Genomic DNA, 11077 nt, shown 5'->3' with positions numbered 1-11077 from the left:
CCCAGTTAGAATGACAGTGCCTTGCCTACAGCAGTGACCCATCTCTGAATGCTGGTAGGTGGAGTTCAGTCCTTGGCCACTTTGGCTCCTCAACAGGGAATAAGTTAATTTAGAGCCTCCTGTACATGTTTTGGGTGTTTCTGAATATTAGGATGGCTGTGCTGCAGGTGAAATTCACACTGCTTGCTTTTAGGCTTTCCATTTAGTTGATGTGTGGATATATTGGTCACCTCTTTCCTCTTCATAAATCTCTAATCACCTCAGAGAAAGGTGACTGAAAACAAAGCTGCCTTGTGAGGTTAGAAAAGCGTTTGGCATTTCATTAGCAAATTGTGCCAAAAAGGAGCAATATTCAGCATCTCTTAGATGCACCTGTACAATGCAGCAATAGCAAAAGTTGCAAAGGGCTGCAGTTTTTTATTGATCATCTTCTACCAAAGCTGGCTAATAGCAGCATATCACCTCAAGATACCCCTGCAGGAAATAAAGCTCAGACCTGTGCATTTTAACTTTGAACTTGAGTCTTCTGTTTATGTGTCTGCACAGTCTGTATGAGCACAGAGGAGTTTCCTGTCTTCAAGCAACTGTCTTGAGTGAGAGAGACTTGTTTTTATGTGGTTGACCAGATAGGTATCGCGTGGCTCTTGCTTTTGGAGTGTCTGGCATGGCAGTGGCTGAGCATACCTCGTGTCTCCATTTCATTGGCTACTCTGTGTGCTCTTGCTGCTTTATCTTACTTCTGTGCCTTGAAGCAGAAGTTGCATTGGGATTTTGCCAGCTTCTTTCACAGATGTAGTGATTAAATAGAGGGAACAAAATATCTCAAACATCAGTTTTCCTTTGTATAAAGGAAAAAGAAGGAAAGCATCACCATTTCTGCCTTTCTCTAGGTGCTTAACAGTAGATCCTGAAATGCTGCTATATGGAAGTGAGAGCTAGTCTGGCTGTTAATTAGTGACAGAGTGGTGCTATTGCCTGCTTGTGTTCTTTTGATGAGGAGATAGGAACGGTGCAAAAATCAGCCTGCTCACACTAACCAGGTGAGTGCGTGTGCTGTGAGGTCAGCTTGGTGCAATTCTGGGTCAAGCCTAGGGAGAGCGTGAAGGGGAAGAAAAGGTTTGTCTAAGGACTGGTTTGATGGCCAGCTTTGTTGACAGAGCGATCCGGAGGCGATGGATGCGTGGGTCTGGCTCCCAGCCACTGACAGGTGTGTCGGAGTTTCAGGTGTGCCAGGGAGTTTCTACTGTGTTTAGCAAGGCAAGATCTCCTGATGTAGCTGTAAGTTTGCAGGTTTCGTTTCAGTACTTGAAATGCAAAATGGAGCTCATTTCCACCCACAGGAATGAGTTCCTGTAAGCCTAGCAAGACGCAGGAGGTGCCCAGCATCTCTGACAGAGAACAACGTGCTTCTCAGAAACCACCTCTGGCTGGAGCAGAGACAGTCCTGCACACAGTTGCAAGAAACAAGTACTGCAAGGCAAGAAGAGCTGTGCTTTGGTTGCTGTGGGAAAGGCAGAGCTCCTTGGTAGGAAAATATGAGCAGAGCTACTTACACTGCGAAGCCTGGTGCTAAATATTGCTCACTTTGTTTGAAACTCAATGTAAATGGTTTTGTAGGACTGATGCAGGTAACCGTGCTCTGCTCTCAGCCCTCCTGGGGTCCTCAGTTTTATGTGCATCTTCTGTGGTGGTGCCATGTCAGATTTAAAGTATGGCTGCATCATAAAAGGGGTCCAAGCTGCCGGGTAGAAATTTCTGCTCAATCATAGAAGTCACGTGGAAGGAGGCAGTTGCAAAAGGTCAAGATGCCTGAATTAAAAGACATGCCAGCTATTAGCAGCTTACTGTGTTAAGCTGTCTTACTTAAGCTGGCTGTTCTCCTGGTTTTTATTCATAAACAAATTGAGGCTGGTGGGGCAAAGAGAAAGAATCGCCTCATTTTTAGAAGCAGAAGCCAAAAATTCCTGGGAAAATTCCCAGGTAGGAAGCAGAGGAGGTCCAATGTCGTGTGAAGATAACTCAGCGTAGTCTGTAGAATGAGTAAATAAACACACCCTGAGAGCTAATGCAAAACACTTACTGAAACAGATACTGTGCTCCTTCAGCAGAGCATTAAAAGAAGGAAAAGCCTTGGCAGTAAAATGCTTTGTCCACAACATGCCCACTCCTGCTCTTTGCAATTTGCAATTCCACTGTTGTTTTGATGTTTTTGACTCATTTTTACTTTTAAGAAACTTTTTCATAAATGCAGAGCCCAAAATCCAGGTCAAACCCTTCCTGTAGTAGTGATTTTCTCAAAGCACAGGGTTTTTCCTCCAGAACGTGCACTTTGGATCTGCAGTTGCATTTTGGTGAAGCAGCTGCCCTGCTGACTTGTGCTTTTATTTGGGAAGTTTACGTTCAGAGCAAGAAAAGTGCTTTTAATCTTCTATGCCCAGCAAGCAGACTGCTTGTTCCATTGCTTTGAAATACAGAAAAGCAGAATGGCAAGGATTGCAGGCTGTGTAGAACAGCCACATTTGGTTTCATGCATCACTAGGAAGCTGCAATCCCTGTTCCCCGGCCCAAATAGCTGGAGCAGTTGGTTTGGCTTTGGCACGGACTGGGGAACCCAGCAGTTTTCTGTCTAGGTAGAAGTCTACCAGTTTGGTTTTGAAAGTATCTTACGCCTTAGCATCACCAAGGCTCTCAACCTAGGTTTATTTGGCAGTGAAATAATTGCCAGACTTCCTAGGGGATTCATATGTACAGTTCCTTGACTTTTCTTTTTGTTCTGAAGCAGCCTGTCTACCAGGGGCTTTTCTCTACCTAAGATACTTTCTGCTGTTGAAACTGCTGTCTGTATGACTGTGCTTTCACGCAGTCGTATTGTCTGAAGGCTTTGGCATTTAACAGATGTGAAAAAGGGACATGATCTCTCTTTTCTGTTAGAATTTCATATTTTGGGAGAATTATGGCTTCTGGTTGATGGTGTCATGTTTTTCCCCCTGAACACTTTTTGATGTTGATCTTCACAGCCTGGTACAAGTTGTGACTGGACTGAACCTTGAGCAGCTGCTATGAGGTAACAAATGCTACAGATACTGGCCTGATTTGATGGACAGGGAGAGAAGATGAACTTCAGGGAAAGGGAGGAGGGGAAAGGGATTTCTCTGTTTTACTTTGTTGGGTGCTCTTATTGTTTTTCTTAAGGCCTTACTGTTTCATACACATGCAAGCTGAGATTACCCAAGTTTTAAGCAAAAAAAAAGAGAAGCAAATTGTGTTCTTGTGGAAAAGATGGTTTCACTGATCTCTCAGCTTAATATTTAGGCTGCTGCAATCGAAGAATTCACGTTAACTGAAATGCTTACGACAGCTTGAAGCAAGTGTAGGGGAATTCGAGGAGGTATTTACACTCTTCTGCAGTAGGATGAGTTCGCCACGTGGGGGCAACGTGCCATCGGGCTTTGTCTCTTACCTTTACCCATACACGAAGGAAATAGGTGGCAGTTTGTGGTTTTTGCCTGGACTTTTGTTCCAGTGTGTGTGGCTGAGCAGCCATGTTTCCGTGCAGCCCGTAGCTTGTGTGTGCTTTGGGGTTTCATGCTGTTGATTCATAAGTGCTGCTGGCTGTAGACTGAACCTTCTGGGTAGGAGGAATATGCTTAGACAAGCACACCAGTCAGCCCGACAGGAGTTGCAGAGCAAGTACCTGCATGTGTGTGTGTGTGTGTGTGTGTGTGTGTGCTCACACACAGGTATGAACATAGGTTGTGCTTAATTTGTCTCCTGTAATTGCCACTTTCACCATGAGAGCTAACTTAAAACGCAATTATGAAAGTCAAAGTGGGTGATTACAGAAAAGGATTGCATCCACTATTTTTTAGTTAGTAACTTCAAGTGAGCAGACCTGATTTTTTTTTTTCCCCCCTTTAAGTGCTTATTCCAGTTTAAAAGAATTGGACAATACAGAAGATCATAACCTGAGACTCTTGGACTTCACACTTCATAAAGGTGAACTGATAGGTACAGTGTGTCCTGAGGACTTGCCCCAAAGCAGGGGGGAGCAATCTGGAAAGCCCAGAGGATTACCTTTGTGATAAGTGCTCTAGCATGATGGCTGGGGATGTGGAGGTGGAAAGACAGGCATTTAAGATTGGAAGCAGAACACCCCCACTCTTCCCAAATTTCTGTGGCATGGAAATCAGTTTCTGTAGTTGTTTTAGCAAGATGCTGCTAATTATGATTGTTTCTCATTAATCTCTGCCACTTTGCAAAGTATCTTCATTAATGTTAAAAAAACAGTGTTTCTCCAGTCCTTCCTGGTGCTTACTAACAGTAAATGAATCCAGTGTAAGAGATTCCAGAAAACAATAGGTATTGGTTTGCCTGTGTCATCCATTCTTTGTGTTCATAATGCAGCTCAAAACTCCTGTTATCCAGCTATCCCTGCTTACTTTGACATGATGCTTTTATCCTTTGCTTATGAAAGCCAAGCGTAGGAACCAAATGATAGAATTTCACTCTTCTCTCTCATGTTTTCCTATCATCTAGGGTACAAGTGTCTTGTGGGTAAAGAACAACACCTGACTAACAGCTGAAACTGGCTTGGTTTTCCTACTGGGGGAGTGGTCTGATGCAACTCTGCGCTGTTAGGCAGAGAATTTGTTTATCAGGGATGAGACAGGTTGAGGAATGATTCACCCATCCACACAGCCCAGTCTCCACTGAGATGTCAGTGTTGATGTGGAAGGCAGGCCAGAGGACAGGCCTGGCACACAGGGGAACTAGGCTTACGTGTGGTTCTGGCACAGTCCATCACAAACTGCAGAGTACTTTAGTGAGTCCTTCTGGGCCTAAACACTTTCAGATGATGAATGTGGTCAGGGGAGTCACTAATTTTCATGATGTACAGTATAAGTTCTGAATGTATTTTTGGATATATTTTTCCATCCCGGATGCTTTGCAGCTGGTCCTGTGAAGACAGGTCCTAGGAGGTCAGGAGAAAGAAGAGCAATTGTCCCATGGCAGAACTATCAGCCTTGCATTCAGCCCTAGCTAACACTATGCTTAGGCAGGTAATGATGTTTACTGAGTGTCTCCAGGCAGTGACTGATGGGAGAACTATAGTACAAGGCAAAATACCTGCACCAGTTTTAACCAAAGCAGGACAGCAGCGCTGATCTGTGGTATCCAAGGCTCTGTGAACACCTCCCCCCTCCTTGTAGAGATACTGATGGCTCAGCTGGCCTGCCTGCAATGAAATCTGTACCCATCCATCTTCAGCTCTCCGGCATCGGCTATGCATGTTGTCACAGAGTATCAGAAAAGCATGCTAGAGAAGTGAACTAGTGATGTGCAGCCCAGCTAAAGTGGGGAGGTATAGAATACATCATATATACATTGCTTAAGTTGTTTTGTGTCCAACCTCAACCTTCTGCTGTGCATAGAAGGGGAGACGAAACTTAAGTTATTTGTTAGGTGATACAAAGTTCTGTTTCTTAGAAGTCTCCTAATACATAAATGAAAAAGATGTCATGAAAAGATGAGTATTTTTTTCAATCTGTGTTGTACCTCTTTGCCACGATAAAGAATTTGAACTGGAAGCTTTTCCAGATGCTGTCTTGGCTTCTACCTTTATCCAGTGAGCAACTAAAGAAGGAAATTCCACTGTACTGTAGTAGGAGGGGTAATTCTAATTATCCCATTTGGACCAAGAGGAGAATGAAAGGCAGACTAACTTCAGTTGAATGAAAGAGTTATGCACGACCATTTTTTATCTCACAGTGGTAAGATTTTACTTAGTCTTTGTGTTGCATCCTTCCAACATCAGCAGCTGACTCGTAATGAAATTATCCCTCTCCTAGCTTCTTTGTCATATAAATGATTCAAATGTACGGCCTGGTTGATCAGGAAGTTTGCCTTTATAGAGGTTAAGAAAACTCTCAAGTCTTTGTGTTTCTATTTTCTATGCAGACAGCTGTGAAGCATGTATTGCTGACTCATGATAATAGCATCCATTTCCTCTCTCAGGGCTCAAGTCTGTTCACCACCACGTCTCAAGCATGTTTTGTGTGTTCCAGCAGGCAAGCAGTTTTGTAAAAGGCTGTGTAGGACAGAGGCTCGGTCTGTTAGGGCACTTTCTGTTTGTGCCCTGCTCAGCTGGGATTAGGAATGCATCATCCATTCATGGGCTGTTGCTTGCTGAGGGATCCAGTGGGTGCAAGGTGTACAGCTGACACTTTCTTCTGGCTTGTGTATTTGGAATCTCATTCCTTTTTATCCCTTTGTCTGCCTCAGGATCCAAAAATTGCAGGTCCCTTCACAGCCTGGCCTGCCAAAGTGCAGAGTAGAAGCATGAAAGCCTCTAGGGACTTCTCTAACAGGATCTATTGTAGGAAGGTTTTTGCATTTAGGCAGTAATAGCTGCCATTTGTTATCAGTGGGGCTGCATTATCTGTCCTGAAGAATGGGGAATGCAAGTATGAAAAGGAAACTTCTTAAGGTTTAGGTGATGGCAAGTAAACTGGTCCCAATGCAATGCTTGTGTTTCCCACTGAGCTCTTTGTGCTGGGATGAAAGAATGGTTTTTGTCTCTGGTGGGTAGGAAGGCTGGAAATGAGCTGCGTGTCCAAGTCGAGGTGTGGGCACTTAAACACAGAACCTCCAGTGCTTTTTCATTACTGGATTGCTTCAGCCTAGCAAACCACACGTATTTCATGTGAGCAATTAAAGTGAGCAAGACACAGAGAAGCACAAACAGCAGGGTGCTGGTGCTTCTAAAGACCTGCAGTTACTGCTTCCTCTCTAATTGTTGTGATGCTACTTTTACAGCCATCAGCATCAGATTTGTTCTCCATTTTAGTAAGAGCTGCTTTTCTTTTTCTTTCTTTTTTTTTTTCCCACAAGGAAATCTTTGTGTTCTTTTCAGATGTTAAAGAAAAGAAGGGATTGAAATGAAGATGACTTTGAAGTGTCTGCTTTAAAGGATGCAAACACATCTCGGTGCTTAAGCTGCAAATAAAGCTGGCTGCTCCACGGGAGTGCAATGCAAATAGCAGGCAAAACAAGGTATTGAAACATCCATTTTAGTTAAGAAAAGCCTTCAGTTTACCGGAACAATTTTTTTAATGAATGGGGTTACCTAAAATGTGTATTCCTGCCACTCTCCATACTCTTCTTTCCATAGGTGAGCTTGTTCGGCTCCGTTTCAGTTTAAGGCAAATGGACAACACTGTACCCTTTAAAACCTTGTGACTTTCTCTTTTTAAAGGAGGAGAATGTTGCTCATCAGGATTTACTCATTAAATTTGTGAGCTCCTTCTGTCTGTGGGTGAGAGTGGTGAAGCCGCTCTGGGATGAAAGGGCTGTTCTGCATGTTCTGTGTGCTTTGTTAATATAAAACTCAGATGCTGTTTTGCTTTTCAAATTGTTGTGAAAAGGCCAAGTTCTCACATACAGGATGGCTCTTTGCACGTCGCCTTGTTGGCCACCTGTCCTTCCCTGGAGAAACCAGCGTGTTTTCCTTTTTCTCTTACTTCTCATCTAGAAAAACAGGCTCTGGTGAGGCGGAACGGGGAGATGTGTTGAAGGTGTCCCTTTGTGGGGAGCACGGCCTTGGCAGCAGTCCGCCTCAGCATCTGTTTCTGAGCGTGCTGGGAAACCAGAGGGTGTGTGAGTCTGTTGGAGCAGCGCGACTTCCAGCTGCAAACAGTGCTCTGTTCCGGGCTGAGGGCCGGGCTTGCTGCCTCGGCAAGAGGGTCAGATGCCCTCAGCCCTACGGGACACGGCTGCGCCTCGCGTCAGCGCTGGGTCCCACCCAGCACGTGGTCCGTGGCTGCGGGCAGGCACGAAGGACAGCTGTGCGGAGCTCCGGATAAAGGGTAAAGCGTTTCGTGCGGGCTCGAGGAGCGGGACGAAGCCCAGCGCCGGGGCTGACGGCTGCCGTCGTCCCGCGCTTAGCGGCATTCCGGAGCTCGCAGCGGGCACGGGGAATCCGGGCGGCACGCCTGGCTCGAGGCCTCCATTCACCCGCGGCTTTCTGCTTGCAGACGGAAGGCTCCTGGGGCAAACAGAGCCTTTTTTGTTGGCCGAACCCGATCGCCGAGGCGAGGCCGCGGCCCTCCCCGCCGTGCCGCCCAGGGCCCGGCCCCGGGCTGGCCGCCCAATGGCGGGGCGGGGCGGGGCGGGCTCGGCGGGGCCGGGGACGCGGCAGAGGCTGCGGGCGGCGGGCGGCACCGCGAGGTGAGGGCGAGGCGCCGTGCGGTGTGGTGCGCCGTGCCCGGGGCGGGGCGGAGCGGGTAGGGAGCGCGGGGGAACCCGGAGCCAGGCGGCACGGCGGGCGGGCCGGAGAGCGGCCTGGCACTGGGCCGCGGCCTCGGGTGCGGGCTGCGGCCGCCGGGGGAACCGCTCGGAGCCGCGTCGGGAGCCCGGAGTTCCGTCCGGTGCGTGAGTTTGCGTTCGGGGCGGCGGTGCCTGCGTGCCGCCGACTGCTGCTCCGCGCTCGGTCCGCTGCCGCCTCGTCGCGCTTCGGCCGTTTTGTCGTAATGGAGCTGCGATGAGGCGACGGGGGAGGTTTGGTGGAAGGAATGCGGGGTTTGGCTGTATTCGGCGGCGAGCAGCCCGACGGCCTGCCGGTGTGTGCTGCCTGTTCTGCGTCCCCTGCCTGGGACGGCGGCTGCCGTGCCGGGGCGGCTCGGGGTCTGCGCCGTGTTGTGTAGCGCCCAACACGGCCGTGGGAGCGCGGCCCCTTCGTGTGGTGGGAGGGGAGATGGAGCTTGTGCTGGAAGTGAGGAGCGTGGGCTGAAGGCAGCGGCAGGCACGGCTGAGGACTGCGGCCTTCTCAGCACGTTCGTTGGGTTTCTGATGCATCGGATGGTGCTGCTGTGGCGGTTCTGCTGAGCGGTGACCTGCGGTGGTGACGGCAGTAACGCCTGAACGCTGGCGCCTGGTGAGCTGAAGCTTGTTTCCAGAGCTGTCTGTGAGCTCCTGTGGCCCCGTATGTATGGGAGCACGAGGCACCCAGCTCGTTCTGCGTGGAGGCTGAGGATGGAGCGCTGCAGTGACTGTCCATGACCAGAAGATGCTGTGCTTGAAGGGCTACTTGAAGCTACCTTTGCAGATTTATTGCTAGCTGATAAGCGCTGTATTGCTTATTTTTGATGTCTGGTCTCTGTTTGTAAGGAGATGATCAGGGTAAGCGCTTCAGGCCAAGAAGAATGGGCTGGGTGAACGCAAGGGAGATGTAATTCTGTGCTAACAGTGTTTTAATTCTGCATTGATGTGAGAGTGCCCAGTGGCATTCACTTTTCCTGGTAACACCTGCGAGGAAGGACTTTGCCACCTGCAGCTTGTTTGTCATGGCTTTGCTCTCTCCTGCCTTATCACCACAGCTAGTAAAAACCCAGGATCTCCTGGTTGATTTTTAGTTTGGCCACCTGTGTTACATACCTTCAGGTACCATCTGGCTGCAGCTGAGCAGAAGGCAGCTGGAGGGCTTTATTCCTTAGGCACCCCCAGTAGTGCCTGTCCCTTATAGTGACTGTTGACTTAGAGCAGGATGAACGTGTTTGTGGAGTGGTTCTCTGCTAAATAACCTAATGGTGATATATATAATTAATTGTGAGTTAACTTGGGTTGCTTGTAAGCTTCTGAATAACAGCAGTAAAACCTTTCTACGCTTTCAAGTTCTAGGGGGTTCTGTACCAAAGTGATATTGTGGCAGCCAGCTCTGGTTTCTCTTTGTGTTGGTAGTTAGAGATGTTACTTGTGCAAGTTTGTCTGCAGATTTCTGCTGTGGAGGTGGTTTCCAATCTTGTGATCTAAAGGTTTTAGGTCTTGGCAGTGGATGAGTGGCCGCACAATCAGGAGAGGATGGTGAAATAAAATACACAAACCAGTCTGAGAAAGGAACTTCCTTCTAATGTATCATAACTGGAACTGGTAGGTCAGCCAATGGGCAGTACGTGCATACTTTTCAGGTTGAGATCATCCTTCTCATGCTTTCTTGTTGTGAAAATCAGCAGCAGGAGGGCTGGGGCTGCCTCCCCATGGTGGTTTCCAGCTGTGCTGCTGGGGTGGTCTCTGAAGGATGGAGCCAGCCCAGCCCCTTAGCAGGGATAGGTGTGCTGCTCAGACATGTCTCCTGGGCCACGGTAAGTTTGTCCAGTTGAGCTGTACAAGCCCCAGAACACAAGAGCTGGCCCTCGCTGCAGAGGCTGCCCTTTGGAGCTGCTGTTCCCTTGGAGCAGGCAGGAAGCTGTGTGCTGCACCCAGGAGCAGGCTGCAGATCTGGAAGCTGCTGAGCAGCTTGATCCCCTCTTCTGTGTTCTCATCCTTGCATAGCACATGGCACCAAATGTTTGGCCCCGCTATACAGCATTGGGAACACAAACAACAGCTCTGAGGGCTTTTGTTGTGCTTTTTTCCTCTGCGTCAAATTAAACATCTGTTCTGCTTGCAACAACTGCTGCCACACCATGAAAGCAAGGACGCTCTGTAGAGGTTGTCCTGCTTGAGCTGCAGTAGATCTCTTTAACTGAGATTTTTGCCCACTGATTTAGTCTGGGTGCAGTGGAGGCTTGCTGGTAAGATGCAGTTATCTGCCACAGAAATCTGCGTTATGGCAGCTCTGAGCTGCCAGCAATGGTCACAGTTTTATGAGAGTCATCACTTTAAAAGGATGAAGAAAGTTAATTGCTCCTGTTATCTCGGGGTGTGTCGTGACTTTGTAGCAAAGCCAGCGGCCGGTTTGGTACCACTGAAGGAGGAGCCTTGCGCTCCCCTTGGCTGTTCCTTGTGGCTTTTCTTGTGCCGTCAGCAGTGTTTGCTGGTTGTGGTGACCTGGTTTAGGGAGCAAAATCAGCAGAAAAATTAATTGGGTAGAAATGAAAATGTCAGCGCTTAAGGAGTGGGGAGGGCAAAAGTTTGAATATCCTATTTTCTAACTGTCTTCTGCAGTAGTCATCCTCCTTCTCAGCAGCTGGGTTTTTTTTTTGTCAGTGTTTCATCACGTTTGTTCTTTGTTTTGATGATGGGATGAAGAGATAAGGGCTGTACGTTGATGGTGTTTTCACCTGGGATGCTGCAATTCTCT

General features: G+C 48.0%; 1 protein-coding gene across 6 annotated transcripts in view; it reads left to right on the top strand.

The window, feature by feature from the left end:
* Positions 1–7429: 7429 nt before the first annotated feature.
* FARP2 (FERM, ARH/RhoGEF and pleckstrin domain protein 2) overlaps positions 7430–11077 on the top strand; it is a 58522-nt gene continuing 54874 nt past the window's right edge. For 4 of the 6 annotated variants that reach the window (XR_007378906.1, XM_048955235.1, XM_048955232.1 and 1 more), the window contains exon 1: positions 8284–8426. The gene's annotated coding sequence lies outside the window, so the exon portion shown is untranslated. Of the gene's footprint in view, positions 7866–8163; positions 8227–8283; positions 8427–11077 lie in introns of those variants that run through there. The other 2 variants (XM_048955234.1, XM_048955233.1) reach the window with 2 other exon arrangements.

Source organism: Lagopus muta, chromosome 9 (genome assembly GCF_023343835.1).
Source record: "Lagopus muta isolate bLagMut1 chromosome 9, bLagMut1 primary, whole genome shotgun sequence".
Lineage (NCBI taxonomy): Eukaryota > Metazoa > Chordata > Aves > Galliformes > Phasianidae > Lagopus > Lagopus muta.
Note: the sequence above shows the minus strand (reverse complement) of the source record. Positions and strands in the feature narration are given on the sequence as shown.